The sequence below is a fragment of the Agelaius tricolor genome, unplaced genomic scaffold (genome assembly GCF_023055355.1).
Source record: "Agelaius tricolor isolate 1412-34295 unplaced genomic scaffold, bAgeTri1.0.p SCAF_1, whole genome shotgun sequence".
NCBI lineage: Eukaryota > Metazoa > Chordata > Aves > Passeriformes > Icteridae > Agelaius > Agelaius tricolor.
Window position 1 is genome coordinate 102,197,645 of NW_027269261.1, and position 20,627 is coordinate 102,218,271.

The following is a 20,627-nucleotide window of genomic DNA, read 5'->3' on the forward strand; positions in this document are numbered from 1 at the left end:
TCTTCACCTTTAAAATAGAAAGTTCTTTAAATTCAAAATTATAGTGATGGAAAAGGATCAGCATTCAAATATGTTAGTTAGCTGATCAGTTGAAATTATAATTTAAATGCCACTTCAGCATCTCAAAAAAAGATTTTGAAACACAGGACTACGTGAATCACACAAAAGCCAACCCAAAATCTTTGCTTTTGTCATGTGCATTAACAGATTAAATTAGAAGCATTAGAGAAGCTTAATTTAATTTGAAAGTAGGCAGTTGACAGCATTGTTTTACTGTTGGGCTGCTGAACCACTCTGGTTCCTGTACTAGTAGGAAGGGCTGTAAGTAACAGAGAGTCTAGAGAGGAGGCCATAAATAAAAAAGGCATTTAATTCAGTATCTTAGGTAAAAGTTTAACAGTCATAATGAGACTGCTGAGGGGCATGTTAATATGCTCCAATAAGCAATATGTTATTGTTGTTTCTTTGGTTTCCCTAATGTGGCAGTTGTGTTATAAGGTCTCTGTCTGGCAGGGTGGAAAATGGAGATGCTTCTGAACTCAGCAGAGAGCAAGAGCTGCTGCCTCATTCCTGAAAATCCCAGTCCTCTCCTGCGTGTGGAGCAGTGGTGCTGTGGCATTCCTGAAGTGTCTCGTACTGCACTGACTTAGGTCTCTCGGCTGATTTTCCACCTTCAGGCAGGCAGTATCTCTCAAGGCTCAGTGCCCCACCACAGCTTTGACACGGGAGATGCTGGCAGCACATGTTTGGTGGTACCAGGTCTCTGTGGTAGAAGACCATGCTGAATTCCTGCCAGTGTTTGCAGTGAGGCAGTTACCTGAGTCTCGATGCTGTTCAGTGGGTCAGTGGAGGTGTGCATGCAGCTGCACACACTGCTCCAATCTGAACACCAAACAACTTGCACAGACTTAATGAGAACTCAATGTATGCTGTAAATTTAGGGCATAAACCGCCAGACTAGAAGAGCACTGAATGGGATTGTACCAGATGGCTCTCTAGCTCTTTGCCCAGTCCCTGATGGCCATTAAAAGGAGGTATCTAGGAAAGAGGATAAAACCAAGGTGAACTGTATGTGATACTTCCTTAGGCTTTCCCCTGCTTCCAATTATTTGCAGCTCAGAGACTTCCTGACCTGGAAATATTTCTTTAAATTTACAGCCTGAAAAAAATTCTGATCCATGAACCTGCCCTTCCTCTCATTGTATCCATGTAAGCTTTTAGCTTCTGCAGCATCCTGTGGTGTGGAGTCCATCAAATGCATGTGCTTGTCTAAGATCACAGTCTCAGAGGTCAGGCTGACTCCTCGTGTCAACAAGATTCAATCCCCATTGCCATCACAGCAGGATTATGCTCCAAAACCAGCTCTTCTTCAGTACCCTCTCTCTGTACCTGTTAATACACGTTAATATTGATTAATGCACTCACCACATATGGTGCAGGCACTTATCTTACTCCCCATCCACCTGGGTTACACATTAATCAACAGTACAGCATGGTATAGTATGTCATGTCTCATTGCTTAAAGATTTTCCTACTCCCTTATGTTGTTTTTAAATTGAAGAAAACTAAGTGCTCAGACAGAAGTAATAGATCAGTATAACTAGATTTGTCTTAATACACCCCAGATGGATTTGCCCAGAAAAGTTTAACGGAAAATCTTTTTCAGCATACAAAAAATTTTTGAGGAGTTATATCACTGAGGATTGCTTTCCGCAGAAAAAGCCGAAAAGGCTCTTTGTTCTGTTCCCATGACTCCCACAAGATAAAGACATTTTTTCTCCCAATTCTCCATTAAAAACAAGATAAAAATTTTTCACTGTGAGGTGTGTTCAGACACTGGAACAGGCCTAAACCTCTCTGAACCCAGGGAGGTTGCAGATGCCCCTGGTGGTGTTCAAAGCCAGGATGGATAAAGCCTTGAGCAACCTGGTTAAGTGGGAGATGTCCCTGCACATGGCAGTGAGGTTGGGACTAGATGATCTTTAAAACCATAACAACTCTTAAACATTCAATGATTTCATGATTAATTTACTAGCTTTGGAAAGACAGCATTTCAGCTTCCCAAACTTTTAGTTTCTGAAAAAGTAATAGGTTATGGGCTAAGTACTGCTGTAGCTTAGTTCAGCACTCAGTTTCCCTGATGCTGGACACCAGAAGTCAGGTGTCTGGTCTGAGCAGTCAGCTCTGCAGTGGACAAAGATGAATGGTGCCTCCTGAGACAGATTTATTTTAGGTGTTTAAAATCAACCCCTAGAGATGCTCTATTGATTAGAGGTTATTGATTCATTGAAAACTAGACTGCACATTACCTCTGGAAAAAGTTGGACCCTGGGATCTGGAGCTTAGAGGAAAAAGAAACATGATGGAGAATGATTTCAATTGTGTTTGGTATAATGCTCGTCAAATATATAAAAATTCATATTCATAGACATAAAGGAATTAAATAAGTTAAATTTTCACAGAACACAAGACAAAAGGGCTCATGGGCCAAACAGCAGGTCCTTCCAGTGTGAGTGGTTTCTGGAGTGAATTGTTCTGTTGTATATGAATAGTTCACACTTCTAACCGATCACTAAATCATTATTGTTGGTTGTCTTGGTGTAGGGTGAGGACAGAAGTGGGGGAAACTATCCTGTGATCAATGTATTTCCTTGGGGTAATAGTGACAAGAGTGAAAGAGTAGGAACTGAGGGTGATAACCAGAGGTTTTGTGTTCAGTATTGTCTGACTTGCCTCTTGCGTGCATAAAGTTTCTTTTTACATTTGTTTTGGAAATTGTGAACAAAAATGTGTTTTTCATTACTTAAGACATTTCTGAGCTTATGCACAACCTAGTAATAACATGGTATATTTTAATGTGCTTACACAAAATAAGAAGGTTTTTGTTGCTCATGTAATCCTTATCATACCATTTTATCACTTCTGAATGCAAGTGCTATGGCCCATTAATGTATGTTTTGAAACTTTCTTTTTTAAATTCTCTCAAACAAGCCCACAGTTTCCTTGGTTTTTCAAAAGATGTCAATACGCCTTGCAGATTATTGGCACTACATGAATATCAGATAGAAACTATGATTTTCTTGCATTGACTGTATATCAGATGCTGTGTGATAAAGGATATAGTCAGGCCTTCTGAGCATTGCAAATGTGGCTTGTGATGCAAAGAGTGAGTCTGGAATAACTTTAATGCAGGAAGTATTTTGATGCATTATGAAAAGAATTTTAAATGGAATTATACTTTCCAGTGTATTTATGCAGCCTTCATCTTTAAGCAACCGTATAAACAATAAATAATCCTTCTCATCAGTGTCACTACATCCTATTGAATGAGTCTCCAAGGTACTATAAATAAAGGTTATCTTGCAACCATTAATAGTAAACAGAGGAAAGATTTCTTCACTGACTTTTATGAAGTTTTCAGTAGTGTTTAAATTTGATTCGGCATTTTTGATAGTGGCATTGTGTTTGCCTGCCTGCCTGGGATGTTGAAAGGCAAGGAAGTTTGTGAGGTCCACACATCCCACAGGTTTCTATAGGATTTCAGAGCTTGGTGGGCTGTTTGTTAATATCACTGCAATCTAGTGCTCTCTAGGGTGCATTTGAAACTGCAATTGCATTGAAATGTGTCAGAACTGTGCCTAGACATGCCTACAGGGTGTAAACAGGGCAACCTGCTCTTGCTCTAACTAAAGAGGGCTTGTTCAGGTTCAGGACATCCTGGCTTTTAGCCAGCTCAGAGTAATAAAAATGCATAGAATAATTTGCCTTGAAAGGGACCTTAAAGATCATCTTGTTCCAATCCCCCTGCCAGGGGCAGGGACACCTTCCACTTGACTCAGTTGCTCAGGACCCCGTCCTGCTTCCTCACTTATTCCTCTCTGTGGTTCACCCACTCACTTGTGATAAAGGCCCTAATTTCTTTGGATGTAAAATCTGTTTTGTCTTTTTAGGATCATACCTGCTGGTAGCCTATGTGGAAGGCTTTCCCCAGTCCTACCTGAGCAGTGGGTTTGAGGCACCATGGTTGAGTCTCCAGCCCCTGCTCAGTATCATCTTGTGAGCAAACCTTTGCCACTGCTACTGGGACATTATACTTGTATTTCCTAGTTGCATGTTTCTCATGATAGAATATTTTGTCTCCCAGCAGTGGTATGAACAAGAGAAACTAAGCTCGAACAAAGGAGGAAACTGAAAAAGTCCCTGGAAGGATATTAATCAGACAAGACATGAGTAACCTGAAGAAGAGGTGAGTTATAAATTTCCACATTCAGAGGACACTGCTTGCCTTGTACCTTTCAAACTTGTTAGTGCCACTGCTGATCCAAGCAGTATTTCTGGCAATTCTCATTAGGATTCTCCTGCCCAAAGTCAATGGACTGCCTGTATCATAGAGCACAAGGACTAAACTTAGCCTTGCACTGCATATACTAAAAATGTGTCTGAAATTCTGTCCATTCATGAGAGCAAAGGAATCAACAAAATAGCCTTTGCAGGACCTATTCTGATATGAACTCTTCCCATGACCTTTATATCATGAAAATCTGATACCTCTGAGAGAAATGACCCAAAATGCTTCAAAAATATTTTTAGGCATTAATGAAAGGCATAACTTTTCAAGGGCTCCAAACATCAGTCAGTCTTGTTGTCTTTTATTGGCTTTGGAGCATAATTTTATAGTACTATTTTACTTCTAAATTGAGAATATTTTTTTAAGAGAAAACAAAGCAAAACATGAGCAGAAAGACTAAGTCCAGAAATATTCTGATTTGTTGCAGCAGCAAAAAATTTGTGTATTAGCAGAGGCCCATGTTGGGTTGTTATATGCTATGCTATTGTCATGCTTTGTCTATCTCTCTTTAAATTAAATCCCAAAGCTACTGCTGGGTCGATTTTGGGTAGAGCAGAAGTGGCATAAAGCCAGTTTTTCTCAGTTGAGAAAATACATTCCCTGTGTGATAATGTCTTTTTAAAAAAAGACACTATCAATAAAGTAATCAGTAAAGTAAGAAACATCAAGGTAGATTCAATAGTCACACCAGAGAGTTTACTAATGCATAGCTGCTCCTTGTGAGATCACCACAATAGACCTGATGTTTTTTGGTTTTAATTTTATGTCAGCATGAGCTCTCTTCTCTCTGTTCAATATAGCACTCTTCATACTGACAAAGTGGAAATGGCATCTATCCAAACACACTGGCTCAATGAGCCTTGGTTTTGATGACCTTATGCCTTGTTGGCCTTCTGGTTTAACTGTGGTAAGTTTATTGTTGGCTTCAAAGCAGTTAAATGTAATCTGAAAGCCTTTTCTTGTTTACTCCTTCTTTTTTTTCTTTCTCTTTTTTTCCTTCTCATTGTAGAAAAATAAATACTATGTCAAGGACAAACACTTAGGTTATAGATTTTTTCTTTTCTGTTACTGTTTTTATTACAAGGTAACCCTGAAGACCTTTTCATTTTCTTGATTGTTTAAAGAGGCTTCATGAAAACATGACATCTCAGATGTAGAGATAGGTATAATTGAGTGAAAGATTCCATTTGCCAGGATTCTACTACAGTAAGATCCTAAGGAATTAAAAAAAAAATGGAAAGAGTCAGTAAGGTTTTAGTGGAATTTGATAGGAGGCCCTATACAAATATCCAGATGAAACTCTAGCCAATTATTCTGTGCTGAATATTATGCCCTGTTGAAAATAAAATACCTGAGTTTAATCTTTCATTCAGAGTAAAAATTTGTAGTATAATGACCTGATTTAGCTGAAAAAGGGAAAAAATAAGTAAGTCTGACAGCTGAGAACAGAAGGGGGATTAATCTCAAAAGCTTCTAGTCTTTGTTTCCCATCCTTTCATTATTATTCAATCAGAGCAAAGAAAGGACTAGCTGCCCTGACACAGCTCCAATTGCATTGCTCAGAGAAAGGGAGAGGCATGGTGTAGAGAGAGAGATTTCATTATTTACAGAACGAGGAACTGTGAAGAAAATAGAGAGCAAAGGAGCCATTTGGCCCACCTCTAGGTCTGCCTGGGGCTTTGGGCAAAGGCAGGCTGGCAGTCATCAGCAGGTGCAGCAAGGGCAGCTGCAGGTAAGTATGACAGGGTGGGGTGTCTCACGAGGTGCAGGGTGCAGTAACCCACCAAATGCATCATTACCTCACTTTCAGTCTACATTTGACCTCCAATGTGCACATGAAGAGAAGAAGGGAGATGATGCTGTGACATACATTGGAGTGCTGTCTGCTCTTCTGATGTCTTTGATGGTGGCTCTTGGCATGTGACATGATCCCAGCTCTCATTCCACTTGTGAGCATGTACAACCACAAGCTCCAATACAGCCCCAAATGCCAGTGGCTGCTGCAAGTCAGACTGTTGTGCACCTACTCACTCCAGCTGACCAGAATTGCACTGGAAAGTGCCATGATGTACCTTGCACTTCTTACACCACTGTTTGAATCAATGCTTTAGTCTGCTAGGCTTTAGTTTCTGCAGTAATACTGGAACAAATATTCAAAGTATCTTTAAAGATCTGGAGGATGATGAGGAGATGAATTAAGAGCCATTATAGATTTTCCAAAATCAGGTTATGTCAGTGGTCTAATTTCCTTCTGGAACTAAATAATAACTACCCTTATAGATAGGAAAGAAACAGGCTATGACACTCTGCTTTCTCCTGACAAATTCTGATTTTATCTCTCATGACATTTCATAAACTAGCTAAGAAATCACTCTACAGATTATAATAAGACTAGTTGCACTCTTTTTGGAAAACTGCATTTAAAAAGTTTTTCAAAGCTCACTATCACTTTTTAGTATTTTTTGTGAACTTTCATTAGATATCAATATTTAAGGAGCATACTGTAGGACAGGATTAGTCTTGAGAAAGAGTTTGACACATTAAAGATGCAGTCTAAGGCAGCAGTTCAACAAGAAGTATTTCAAGATATTATGCTTGGACAGGAATAATCTTCTTACACCCACAGAGAAAGAATAAGAGGCTGGATAATTGAGTATCCTCCTCACTGGAGAATAAGAGGTTAGGCTGAATCTCTCGTCACAGTGAATAATCTACTGAACAGGATAAGAAAAAAGTGATTTTGTTGGGAGTTAATAGGTTAGTTACACAAGAGTATTACCTGTAGGGTATTTGAAATCATCTTCTAGTCTATTAAGTTTTGGTAAAGGTTCATTTAGAATATTATGCCCAGTTTTGAGTACTAACTTTTAACAAATACCTGGCTCAACTGGAGAGATTACTGAAAACAACAATTGTAGGAGCAGAAAATGTGATTTATGAAGAAAGGCTTAAGAAATTGGAATGGTTAGGTAGAGAAAGAACATAGCATGAAACATAACAGTCTGCACAACTTAAAAGGAGGGTGGAAAACTCTGTTCCTTTCACATTCTACTGATAGAATAAGAAATAACAGGCTTTAACTGGTGTAATGAGGATTCCCGCTGAAAGTTAGGAATAATATAATGAGAACAAAGACAGGAAAGCTTTAGCACAATCTGTGAAAGATTATGGAATCTCCACGTGAAGAACTTGTCTCTCTGGCATGGCTTGGGTATAGTTCAGTGAGGAGAAGGATTAGATGTACTCTTGAGGTAATTTCAGTAGGGTTTTCTGTAACATTTTTGCTGAGTCTGTCCTTTCAATATGCGATTCCTTCTTTAGAGCAACTGTGAGGTGAAAGATGTTATTTAGCAGAAAAAAGAGATTAATTTGACTTGATTCCACTTACATGCTCACAATCACCTCTCACATGCTCAAAATGGATTTTTTGCATCCTGTGTGAGCCTGTTGTGTTGGCTGAGCCTAGTAGGTAGACTCCAAAATACCCCTGCCCTACTTGCAAATGCTTAAGAAATTTGATGAGTTTTGTTGCATACACAGCACAGTTTCCAATGAGGTAGAAGTCAACATGATATTTTCAAAAAATGTCACTGCTTTGGAAAACCTCAGGCTTTGGTTCATCTTGAGACACTCATTTGCCTTAAACTATTCTCTACAGCAAGACAGTGCATGAAATTGTTTGCACTTTGGTGAGTGCTGCCTTTGCTGATTGTAATTCAACTTCCAAAAGAAAGTTTCAACTGTCCTCACTGTAATCTTCTTACTCTCACGGTTCTAGGCTACGGAGACATTGGCATACAACTTGTGATCCAAAAAGTTTTCTTGTTAATAAGTTTTCCTGTTAAATTGCAGATTTGTAGGTCTGGGTGAAAACATTTGGGAGTTTAACCATTTCATCAGAAAACTCTGAGCTCTATTACTAGGATTGTTGATTTTGGCTGGTAATTGCAATCAAAGTAGAATAATTAAAGAAAGCAGCAGTGGTTGAAAATGATTGCCAGTTGTAATTACAAACCAAAACCAACAATCCTATGGCCTACTGCCACCATCTGTTTTTTCTGCTCACTGTGACTACAGTTTCCCCCATTTCCTTTTCTCACTCAGCATGGGATACCTTCTACTTCCTGCTTGACCCCTTTGCAGGGTGTCAGAGCTGGGATCTTCCAGGGGCTGTTGCTAGCAGGATGTGTCCTGTTTCAGGCATTCTACTCATGTATATGGGGTTTGTCATGCCTCCTCCCAATAACCTGTCATGGGAAGAATGCCTCTTGTTGAAAGAAACATCAGGTAGCCAACTGAGTTGATTAAAAAACTTTCATTGTTGTTTGCTAAACTGACAGCTGGAAAATTGATTCTCAGTTAACAGTTCTAATTTCTATTACTGGATATCTAACTCCTATTTTAAAGAATTCAGGTTTGCATTTAATAACTTGAATATATTTTATTTTTGCTTATGTGTCACATACTGGATTTGCATAATGAGATTTGAGAGCATGTGCAGAGGTAAAGAACCCCTAAAATAGCTTACATTGTGTTGAAGGAGACAAGGAGACATTTACATACAGAAGGCAGAAGAGGGTGAAGAAAGTTTTTGTCATGGTTCTTAAATATTCTGCCAGTTTACAGTATCATCTAATTTGACATTTCATCACAGACTATGGAGGCAAAACAATTATGACATAGAACATTGCAAACAAATGAGCCCAAAGTATAACTACAGAAAAAGCAAAAGTAAAATATTTTTGAATATAATTAGTCACACTGGTCAGGGGCTGTAGTGTAACCTCCTTCAGCTGCCCAAGTATTCCATTCCTAGGCTTATACCTAGTTTTAAGTTCAGCCTCCTGCTGTCTGAAAAAGTAAACAGATATGTTGGTGAACTACTTTTGGGCAGGTCAGGGTTAATATTTTAGTAGCAGCCACGAGGGGGATAATACTATTCTATACTATCTTGCACTTGCAAGGGGCAGAAGTAAGGGACTGGCATTTTGGGGGAAGGTTGGTATTTTGTTGCAATTTTTCTCTGTAAATTGTTTCTTTATCTTATAGCTTTTGTCATTAACATTGTTGGTGTCACTGTTCATTATCTTATCTCATTGCTGTTTCCTGTAAATTGTTCCTATCTCAGCCTATAAATTTCACCTTTTTGTGGCTCCAATTCTGAACTCCATCCCCCGAGTGGGAAGGGGGAGGGTATTGGGTATGGAGTAAGCAGGTGGTGCCTGCATTCAGAAAGTCTTGTTTGGGGGATGGAGAAGGTACTAAATTGGGGAGTGCCATTCCTAAGACACAACAATTGTTTTCCAGTGATTTTTCGCTAACTCTGGTGATGTAAGAGAAAGTATGTGCTTCTTATCATGTTTAATTCTTTCAGAAATTTTCAGAAGAATTAAGTAACTGGAAAATCACTTAGATTTTTTGACTGCTTATGACTCAGTACTGCTTATGATAAAGGTGCTCATTAGTTAATCCTATCCTCTCAGATGAAAGGTTTGTTGATCAATATAATCTGCCGAGATATAAGACCTTACCTGTAACCTCTTCAGTTTGAAAAAGCAGGTTACCCCACCCAAGCTGCAAGTTTGCAGACAGTACTGGAGATCACATTTTTCAAGATGGGAAGGAACTACAGAACTGGGATACTGTCTGGGGGAAAAGAACATAATCTTCTGTGGTATAAAGAATTTGGGTGGCATATTTTGTAATCTTTTGTGGAATATCTAACATTACAATACAGTGTCAAGAAGTGGCTGAACAGCTGTCAGAATATGTCTGTACACAAACCAGACAAATTGGTGGATATCTAGTGAACAGAGTTATGTGTATTGCAGCTGTGCCATCTTCCTGTTATGAAAAAAAGTCTCAACATGTTAGGAATTGGAACTTTATTTTTAAAATCCCAATATAGGGAAGAAATAACAGTAATGAGGTTAGATTTGATAATTTCGTATAAATGATGAACAGGATCTCACATGCATTTGAAATAGATCTGATTGAAATTCATTCTAGTTGTCTCCCATTAATCTTAATTGTAATTCTGTATTTCACTTTAATAGGTTGCTAGACTTTAGGAAGCTGTGTTATTGTTCTTACGTACTTGATTGGTTTTTAATTGATGAAGTTTTTCTGAGTTCTGCATGTGGAAAGGAATGTGAACACTGCCATTTTCTATGTGAGTGTTTCTAGGGCAAACAGTATTGCTATGATTCAAAGCAAGTAGGGAAAATGCAGAAAGTTCTGCTAAAGAGCAGACTTCTGTACTTGGGATGAATTTGATGGAAGGCTTTTTGCTTGTAGTAAAAATTTTAAAACAAACCCAGATTATCTGTCTACAATGAACAGGGTACCTGTAAAACAAACTAACCAAACAGCACATGCATTGCTTCAGAAAGCCGTGCTCACATTTTTAATGTCCAGAAGGAAGACTTGGCATTTGTAATGCAGAACCTGGAAGGACAAAAATCTCACCCTTTCTGCTTTCACTCATTTCAAGGAGACTCGAGTGTTCTCCACACCTTGCAGGATTGAATCCTTTGTAAACTTGCTCATGATTAATATATGTTATGAATATCTATTAAATGTTACAGTAGGTTGATAACACCCAGCCATATCACTCATTTATTAAAAGAAACTGTTCAGTCAAAGTCTGGATAGGGAGGTGAGAGAGCAACTCAGCTGTACTTAGATTGATGATACTTCTAAAAATTGTCCAAGCATGTGTGCAAGAACCTGTCAAAGTAAGAGTTTAATAAATGAGAAAGTGAAGGACAGGTAACTTTCCCAATATACAAAAGTTGTGCACATGCACCTACATGCTTCATTTATTCCCTGCTTCCTAGCAGGTAAACAACACAGAAAGAGAGTCTGTTTGCTGGTTTAGAGCTAGATTGTCTGGAAAAGAATTTTGCCAAGTCAGTTATTACTGGGGCTACAGCACCATGCTGTATGGCATCACTGAAGGCTGCTTTTGCATCAGCAGATTTCCACCAAACTCAGTGTAGTGATTCTTTCCTGTCACTCCAAGAACCTGCTCTGGTCTTCTGGGCAGCGTCAGCCACAGCAGGATTTGCCCCCAGGAGGACAGGTGGCTTTTGAAAAGAGATAGAGGGTGGGGAAGGGAGGGTGAGGAAACAGGGGGAGGTGCAGACCAGAGCCTGGGGAGCAGCTGAGCCTGTGGAGTTGCTTGCTCTAAGCAGTCTCACCCCTCCACAATGACAGCAGCACTCCTGATTTTATAGGAAATTTGCACTTTTCAGGGTCTGTTGCCCAAGTTAATTGCTGATTTTGCCTTTTTTTGGGGTGCTGTCCCTGTTTACACCAGAATTGGTAGGGCAGCATAGCGCTATAAAATTCTCAAAGATAACAGGATATGTTAGGTATCAAAATATTTTCCTCCCTACTGACAGTTTGGAGTTGTTTGTGGTGATTATTTGGTAAACCAGATGCTTAATAAATTTTGAAAAAGAATGTGCCTAATCCAGGGATTGAAAACTGCTTTTAGCTACTTGCCTGACGTGGAACCATCATCTTAATCCCAGGTTTTGATTGTGTAAGTCTCTGAGAACAAAATATAAAGCACTTGGAAATAGCACTCAAGCAGAAAAGGACTGTTGGCTGAGAAGTTCTTAGTGCCTGAGCACTCCATAAAGATTCTTTTCTGTGCAATCATCTGCTTTCATTTCTCCCTCATATCTATAGAAGCCATTCCATTCGTAATTACAGTAAGGGGCTTGACACAGCCCACATTTCTAATGAACTGCCACAATGCTTCTTTATCGGCTAGTTTGTTTCACCTCCAACCTCTTGTTTCACAACATAATTCATATGTAACACTCCTGATAGGTTACTGAGTAATGTCTGGGAGTACTGCCCTCTCTGTATTCCTCATTGCCATTTTGACATAATCAGGACTTACATGGTTGCAGCTCAGGCATCTTTGCTTAGTAAGTGAGCGATAGATTTTCTATGGTAACATGTTGTATTGCTAGATCTTGGACATCCAGGAATTTTTGGGAATAAAATTGCAAAGGCTGAGTGCTTTTTTTTGCTTTAATATCTATTTTGGACCCTGTGGTTGATATCTGGTATCTGACTTAGTATGATGTGTTAGGTGGCTGACTGGAGCTGCTACCCTCCAGATGTTTGTGATTATCTGTGTTCTGGTGTGTGTACAATAAGAAAGCATTGTGGAAGCTGGCTATGGTTAACCTTGGTATTTACTGTCCTTTAAAAGGGAAAAGATGCTGTCAGGGCCATAAGAGCATCCAAATGCCTCTGTTGCCATTATCACCCATGCATGCCCTGCCTATGGATAAGGAGTTTCATTTCAGTACAGGTCCCCAGTTCTGACTCAGAAATGTTGAATGTTGCTCAAAGTCTTTCTGTCTTGACTTCCTGATGGGATTTTCTGGAGGGATCTCAGATCTGTCCTCCTGTCAGACCCCATCCCTGCCTCCCCCTGCATAGACTCTAGGTCTGACTCATTCACTTTGCCTGATGGTCCCTGGCTGGCTGATGGCTGCCACAGTCACTGGGTCCATCCTCTCAGATGTGGTGGGTCAGCACCCTGGTAGAAGAGGACACAGGCTGTTCTGTGTCCCCTTGGCTCCCGGGAGCTCCTCTTCCCTCAGGAAGAGCCCCAATCCCCTGTAGGCAGCATTTTCTGCCTCAGTTGGCTCAGGCAGCTGGTCATTATATAATGACCTCTTTGAATCGCCTGTCTCAAGTCTTATTGGCAGGAGTAGGAGCCTTTGATGATTTGATAAATCCAAAATAGATGAGGGTCACTTCACGGTCATGGTCAGGTTGCCTAGAAACATCTGCTTCATCTAATGGCATTTGGTGCCTTCTTTGGGAAGGTGGATTTGACGGGGCATGTGACGTATTTAGAGAGTGTGAGTCATCAACATCTGAAAGGACTTCAGTGCCCTCATGTTGTGTGCTTGGCATTGGCAGTAAATGTAAGTGAAGACAGTATGCTGAGCCAGACTGGAAACATTCACACCATTGTGCCTGCAAAAGCACTGGGATATCTCAGCAATCACTTCTCATGGCTCAGTTTGTCCCTTTGAGGGTAAGGAATAATAACTTATTATCAAGTTCTGTGAGATATGAATAATGTGCAATTCTTGCCATTAATTCCTCCTGAAATTGCACTGTGATTGCTGCTGCACACTGCTGCAAGGTGACTTAAATGTGTTTCTGGGAAAGGGAAAACAACCAACAACCAAAACCAACCAAACAACCAAACCAAACCAACAGCCCTCAAGAAAACTAAATGTATTGTTTAATAATTTACCTTGATGGAAGAGGCACATGAATGGGAAAGTTAACCAGTCAGGGAAAATAGAAAGTAAAGAACAGTAATCAGTGTGAAATAATCACCACAGTATCTGAGTGCTTTTTCCAAGTCCAAAATTCTACATCAAGTCTCAGCCTCCTCCTGGCAGGATAGAGGTCACAGTGTGCCACTTTCTGTCATCTTGGCATTAACTGCTTGAGTCAAAAAATGTAATGACAAAAAAAACCTCCAAATCTGGGGTATTTGCCATTTGTAAAGGAAGTATCCTATTCAGAAAAATTACTCCTATTCATGAAAGATGTAAGCCAATATTACAAAAAATTTTAGTGCAGGTTACATAGGAGGCTGCATAATATAGTTTTCTCTAATAAGCCAAAAAAACTTTGCATTCATCAATATGGATTTCTTGGCATGCAAGTGGTATTCAGGAGCACACAAGGGAGGGGAAAGGGAGGCCAGAATACAGGTGAAGAATGAGAGGAAGCTGGCACTGACACAAATGATAGCAAAAATGCTGATTTAGTAAGGAAAAATGTAAATCATTTTTAGTGCCTTTTGAAGAAATGTTCCCAAGTTAAAGTTGCCTTAAAGGCATATGACCCAGGCTGACATTGCTTTGGCAGCAGAATGTGAAGGGTGTGGATGCAAACATGAAATGTCCTTTGATGAAGAGTGCTCACCAACAGCCTTTTTGACAGTAGCAGCAACACCAGTACTTTTGAAGACCCAGTTATTTTTTCTGTCTCTGGACAAAGACAATCTGTACAATTTGTTAAAGCTGAAGAAAAATTGATGTAATTTTCCATATGTGGGGGTATTTATCCCCTCATTTCTTCACAATCAGCTAAACCTAGCACTAATTCTAAGCATATTACCGGTTCAAATCTTGGGATTTTTTACCTGAGACAGACACAAAACTTTAACTTTGAAATCATTATAGTCAGTTTGTGACTGAACCAGCAAACAGTTACCCCTTCAGAATGCTGAGCTGACCATAAGGGAACATCCCTGCTGGGGTGCTATTGAGCACAAGAGCTGTCTAAACTTTCTAGGGTATATAAGGCCACACCATGTGAAGCCTCTCCTGCTCCTAACCCTCCTCTGCCTCTCCCCAGCCCTGGTGTGGGCAGGAATAGCCCTCATTTCTGCACCATGATTCAAGGCCATTATGCTTGGTAGTTGGGTACTTATCAGTTCAGGTACTTCTTGTGCTCACTTGGCTCTATTCTGCTCTTCTTTGTTTTACAACATGGAACAACACATTTTTGTACAGCAGAGCCCTTTATATATCTTTTGAACCTTGTACCTATATATCTTTTGAGCCTTGTGGGGTGCATCACTGCAGAATGTATGAGTTTCTGTACATCTGGGGTACATGTAGGTAGCAGAGAGCTTAGTTTTTTTTCTCATGCTTCTGCTTGATTTCTACAGCACAGCATCACCCACACAATGCTGCAGCACCTCTCCATCCTCTCAAGTCAGATGTGAATGGTGAGAGGACCCTGTGGCATTGTGCTGCAAGTGTGAAGAGTGCCTGTGCTGCTGGGGGAACTGGGGTTATCCCTCTGACTGAGCTGGGCCTGGATGCTTTACCTTTGTCACATGTCTTTGTCACATTCCTATTTCTAAATGCAGCTTTTTTTGCAGTGTTAAATGCTCCAAGGGATTGTTAGACCCAGTCATATTAATTATAGTCTTGAACTTGGATCCAAGATGGAAGGATTTTAGTCCCAGTTTAAACTGAGCTAAGACTGGATTGAGAATGTGCTGGTTCAGCTTGTACCTGCAGGCTGCTTCAATTTCTGAAATCCCTGTCCCACTACACATGCTCAAATCTCCAAAGGCTGGAAAGCAGCAGCCAGTGTTGGATGAGTGAGTTATATTCTGCAACAGCAGTTCCAGCCTGAAGAGCTTTAATTTCTCCTGGTGCTCTTTTGTGCATCTTGAATGCTTTATGGACTATCATCACAATCCACAGCTATGGCAGCAGGAGAATTAGAAATGGGATCTTTACAGAGGCTAGCTGTGTCCTTCTGGGAGAATGGCTAAATTTCAAGGTGTCAAATTTACTTGTGAGCAAGCAGCTCCCAAGAGAGGCTTAAACCTGCTACTTGCTGATGTAATGTTTTGTCTTTTTGGATCTACCCTTTGCAGTTTCTTTGTGTGCTCCATTCGGGGTAAAACTGACCCTTAAAGAGGGAGCCTGGAGTCCACGTATAACTTGCCTCTTTATTTAACCTTGTGCTGACCAGTTACTCAGGAATAAATTGAATCCCTCCTGAATTCTGCTTTCCAATATGTATGATTAAAAAACCCAAACGAACTGAGACATTTTCTGTTTTGCAGAAACCTTAATAACTTTTCATAGACTCTAAATTATTGGCTCAGAAATTTATTTTCTTTCTGAAGACTTCTGACTTTTAATAATAATGTCTGCCTGCCCCGAGCAGAGAAATACAAGAGCACTTTCTTTTTTGGTTATTCTTCAAAAAAAGTTATCTTTAAAAAAAGGTTAATAGCTTGTGACCTGGGTATATCAACAAGGAATCTTACTGGTATCATTTGTTTAGTCCTAGGTGGAAGCAATTTCTTTATTTATCTTCATCCTTCAAAAGGGAAATTTGTAGAACCTGTTTGGAGATTTAAGGAGATGTGCATTGCTTCATTGCCAATTTAACATTACCATTTAATGTACACAGTATGTGGGCTTCTCTTCCATGTTTTGCAATAGATGTAGAGTAAGAGTTGTAATATATCACTTTCACAAGCAATTTAGCACAGCACAAGGGAGGAAATGTAGCTGTACTGTCTTGCTACTTATTTTCTAATAAAATTCTAATAGATTTTAGGTTAATGACACAGAAGATGACATTTATATCTTTTTTTTTTTTTTAATCTGCAGCACAATGAAGCAGGAAGTTATAAAACCAGATGATAAGATAATGCACTCCTTGCTTGTGCACAATAAAGTACCCTTATAAAGTGCTGGTTTGCCTTTGACACTTCACTGAAGTCTCTCTCTGAGACAGTACCTGGCAGGCCAGAGTCAGTAAGGCTGGTTAGGCTTTCCTTCACTGAGATTGATTTGCTCCTCACTTGAAAGATGATCTTCTTTAACTCTCCCCTGCTATGCCAAGAATTATTTGACTTTTTTAAAAAAAGAAGGCAGGAAAACCAGCAATTTTTTTTTCTATGGTTAATAAAGGAAGATTAAAAAGAGTACCCTGTTGATAAGATCTAACCATTTATGTTCCTGTGTGATGAAAGGTGAATACTTATTTAAGATTTATTTAGTATTTTGTCATCTCTAATGAATCTAAAGGGCACAACAATTTGTCTTAACATTCTATAATGCAGTGAAGCTCATTTTAACAAATAACTATATAAATAACACATTTACCAAGCCCCTTGGTTGACTGATCTTGTGTTTGAGCTGTAAAACATTTTTAATTGATAACAGACTGAATCTGAAATAACAGAATAGATTCTTTCTGTATTAAAAAAAAGCGTGTAAGGCACTTGTGGCTGTGTGCATATGTTTCTGTAAATCTTGCTGTGCATCTGTGTAGGGTCTCATTTCATGTTTCTCAAAGTAACTACGAATATTACATCTGATTACTTTGAACATGGCACTGGACAATATCTACTTTCAAGTTCTTTAGAATTTAAATGAAGCACACATCACAATATTTTTTTAAATGTCACAATGTTCTTTGATTTCCAGGGCAGAAAGAAGAGTCAATATTTTCTGATAATTTTTTTACTACTACCCAGTCCTAGGTAGAAATGATTGTAATTTCTGTCCAAGACAAGTAAAAGAATATTATGGCTGGATTTGATGTTTACAGAATCATGCAACCTATCAAAAAATTGTGAGACCTTAGTGCTACTCATGACTTTCTTTTTAGGTCTCAGTGGATGTTTTTCTTTCAATGTATTTGATCCTTAAGCAGGATTTTGCCTGGTATTGTGAGTTGGCTCCTTTTGGAACAAGAAGCAGCAAATTAATAAGAAAATAAGAATACAGCCTAAGAATATGCCCAGTGGAAGGACTTCTCAAGCTTCCCATATAATTGTTTCAAATTATCGCTGTTCTGTGCTGTGTCTACCCATGAATAGAAGTAAGTAGAAGACCTAGGATTTAGTTTCTGTTGTGGAGGATATGCTTTCTACAACAGCTCAGTTGGACTGCACTGGAGTCTAGAAGGACAAAGCACAGGTGCCAGGCTATCATTTGTACCTTTTCCCTTCCAAGGCAAGGCCTGAAAAACTGAAAAATGCACTGTTTGTATGCCAGTGAGTTTACTCAAATAAAACAATGTGACTGGGGCAGAGTGGGAGCTTCAGACAGAATTTGTTAGAGAAGTTCCTCCCATTGAGTCACAAGGTGCAGAAAGGACCTCCTTGCTTTTGTAACTCCTCTCAGAGAGGAGCCTTGGTGAGACTGGATCTTCCCAGGCTAGGTCAGCAATTCATGGCTAAGTGATTTTACAGGTGTAATTGAGCTTTTATAAAACTTTTTCCTGCAGGATTAAAGATGGCCACTCAGATATATTTATATAAACAAAATGAATTATTTATTTGAGTTAATTAAAAATTATAATAATTAGACAAAAAAAAAAAGAGCCTTATCAGAATTATTTACTATGCAGTATGGTATAACTACCAGTATAGTGCTATTTTTGAAGCAATATTGAAGCAATTATATTAATGCAATTATATTGAAGCAATTATATTAAAACTAGAAAAACCAATTATTAATGACTGTTAGCAAATCTCTTTATCTCAGCCTCAAGAAATGACCTTAGGGGCACCCCCACTCAAGGGAAGGACCGTCACACAGCTTAGGGATGTCTGCTCAAGGGCCTCACCATGCAAAGTGGGACTGGCCTTCTAGAGTATAAAGTGATGGACTGTCAGCCATACATATTTTAAGGATTATGTTTTGTCAGATTTACTCAGCAAAAAAAGCTTTGTGCTGAAAGAAATTATTAGCAGCTCTGTGGTTTTTACTGCCGAACACTTCTGACTCACTTTTGTATCAGTGCTTGTATTTCCTCACTGGTCCCAGCCTCAGGGAGCATGTCTTGCACATCCTTGTGGTGGGGCCTGATGGTTTGGTCAAAGTGATTTCAGCATTCACCAACACTAAAATCAGCAGACCCTCCTTGCTCCAACAAAGGGCAAACTCTCCTTGCTCAAGCCATCAACCTGTAAACAGATGCAAGTTTTGAGCTGCTGTATCCTTGATTAGGCAGAGCATCCTGCTACAATGTTCTTACTTAGCTTGAGAGATCTGAACAAAATCCAGTACTTTTACTTAACTGTAAAACTGGCTTTGAGCAAGACTTGGGTATCTTTTAAGAGTGTAATACAGAAATAATTCAGCAACATTCGTGTTGGCCCCTAAGCATGGTACTTTTGCAGTACTATCTGATCTCTTTTATTACCTCTTTATGAAGATGAAAGGAGTTATTTCCAGACCTATTGCTCTCAACAGTCTACAAGAGGTCCAGGCAAGTAGCTCTCAACCTCTAGTGGCAGAGACTTAATATTAGGTATCTATATTACAGACTCTACCTAGCAAGTCTGTTTTGCTCTGATTCACTCTGAAGTTAAGCTCATTTAGCAATTCATTTTCAATGAAGCATTCTCAGGACTAAAATACATGAGGAGGAGCTGGAGCCACAGCATCGGAGCAGAGGGACTGAGTCTTCTTCTATGGTGAGACTCCAGGGAGTCCTCTGGGAGTCTTCTGCTCTGCTTCTCTATGTGGTCTCTTAGATGTATATACAACTGTTGGAAACAACAGATTGAATGCATTAACCAGGACCTTTGACTCACCTTGTCTAAAATTCTTTGTTCTATATGCTCACAGTTCTTTGCCTACATCTGAGCAGCATTTCTTAAAAGGAAAAGGGCACAGTCGATGTTCAGCTGAATAAGTACTACAGTCTTGAAAGCTCTTCAGATGTTTTAAGAAAATAATCAGAATTCAGAGTGTATATTAAATTATCAACTATCTAATAAGCGTGCTACTTCCCAGCTGGGATCCTTCTGGTACATTCATTCATCTTCAGCTGGTGTAATTAAAGATGAAAGGTGTAACACTGATGATCTTTCTCTAGAGATCTCATCAGTTTAATGCTAGAACTATCAATGGAAAGGGAATATCATATAAATTTTTCAGACTTAATTGGACACCTGCTGGAGGTCAAGCAAAACAACCAAGGTCTACTGAAACAGGGATTGCCTTCAGTAATTCAGTAATTTGGTAGGAGGGAATTTGGCAAGGCAATGCAACCTTTGTTTCATATTTGCTAAAACCAAGTTAGTGTCTAGCAAAGTGGACACTAGGAAAGAAATGGAAAACAAGAAGAGCATAAAGCAATGTGCTTAAAAATCTCATCATATAAACTAGTAACCTCATGCATGGAGCAACTGAAGCAAAGAATGGCGTGTCAAGGTTGCATTTAATAGCTTCCTACTGGTCCAACAAGGGTGTGCAGATCTATTTCTGGGGTAACAACTTCCTAATAAACTTCTATCTAGATCTACTAGATGAGTGAAAAAACAGCCTTTGTTTCCCTCAAGCATGATTTTAAATCACATCAGTGTGTTTTGATGTACTGGCAAAAAAAGACTCACTTTTAAAATAATTTTTCATATGGTAGTGTCAAAAATACTTTTTCATTGTGATGATGTCATCAGATCCTCTTGATCCATTTATAGCTGCTATTAAAATTGCTGTTTCCATAAATGTATATGACTGCCTTGAGGGTGTCTATATTTGCTACAGAAGTTGTCTCAGGAATCTTGGAGCAATCTCCCAATCTAATTAAGAGTGCTGTAATTACAGCATGAAGGGCTGTGCTGCTAATACCAAAGTTTCAAAAATCATGAGTCAGGGCCCATAATTTGAGACTGGCCCCCATATATGAATATTTGCTTTTTAAAAGAGTATATTATATTTTGGGT

At 39.2% G+C, this 20,627-nt stretch overlaps 1 long non-coding RNA gene across 4 annotated transcripts in view; it reads left to right on the forward strand.

Moving 5' to 3' along the window:
• LOC139598981 (uncharacterized) overlaps positions 1-20,627 on the forward strand; it is a 142,791-nt gene that overhangs the window by 45,822 nt on the left and 76,342 nt on the right. For 3 of the 4 annotated variants that reach the window (XR_011682114.1, XR_011682117.1, XR_011682124.1), the window contains exons 2-3: positions 4,145-4,246; positions 5,149-5,255. This is a non-coding gene — a long non-coding RNA (uncharacterized lncRNA). The remainder of the gene's footprint in view (positions 1-4,144; positions 4,247-5,148; positions 5,256-20,627) is intronic. The other variant, XR_011682120.1, reaches the window with a different exon arrangement.